Genomic DNA, 464 nt, shown 5'->3' with positions numbered 1-464 from the left:
AGGTCAGCCTTCATAGAGCACAAATTTTCCCCATCATGGAGGATCTCCTTCTCACACAACTTTCCCCGCGGCTTCTCACTCTCCAGTTAATCAAAGCATACTCCCTGGAAATCCAAATTCAGATATTTGATAGATTAGTGTGAAAAGAAACAGTCTTGTAATAAACCAATTCGAATAGTAAACCAGATCCAAAGATATTCAAGCCAGATTCAGAGAAGAAAACAAACCAGATGCAAACAGTAAACCAGATTCAGAGGGGAATAAATTGGCATTGTTAGAATAAACCACACCAGCACTAAATGATCCAGCCGAGAGTCATCAAGCAAGAATTGAAAAGATGCTTTNAGTAAAAGGGTTGTGTACGTTTCTGGTTATTATTTGGGAAAACCAAAAGATCTTTCACAAGCATTATAAAGGGGGCACTCAGTCAAAAGAAAAGGGGAGGACAATCGAAAACAGAGCAA

At 39.1% G+C, this 464-nt stretch overlaps 1 long non-coding RNA gene across 1 annotated transcript in view; it reads right to left on the bottom strand.

Moving 5' to 3' along the window:
• The window catches only part of LOC109342961, a 1,707-nt gene continuing 1,251 nt past the window's right edge, over positions 9-464 (bottom strand). The window contains exon 3 of the long non-coding RNA XR_002107137.1: positions 9-104. This is a non-coding gene — a long non-coding RNA (uncharacterized LOC109342961). The remainder of the gene's footprint in view (positions 105-464) is intronic.

Source organism: Lupinus angustifolius, chromosome LG01 (assembly GCF_001865875.1).
Source record: "Lupinus angustifolius cultivar Tanjil chromosome LG01, LupAngTanjil_v1.0, whole genome shotgun sequence".
NCBI lineage: Eukaryota > Viridiplantae > Streptophyta > Magnoliopsida > Fabales > Fabaceae > Lupinus > Lupinus angustifolius.
This window is presented reverse-complemented; position numbering and strand designations above follow the sequence as displayed.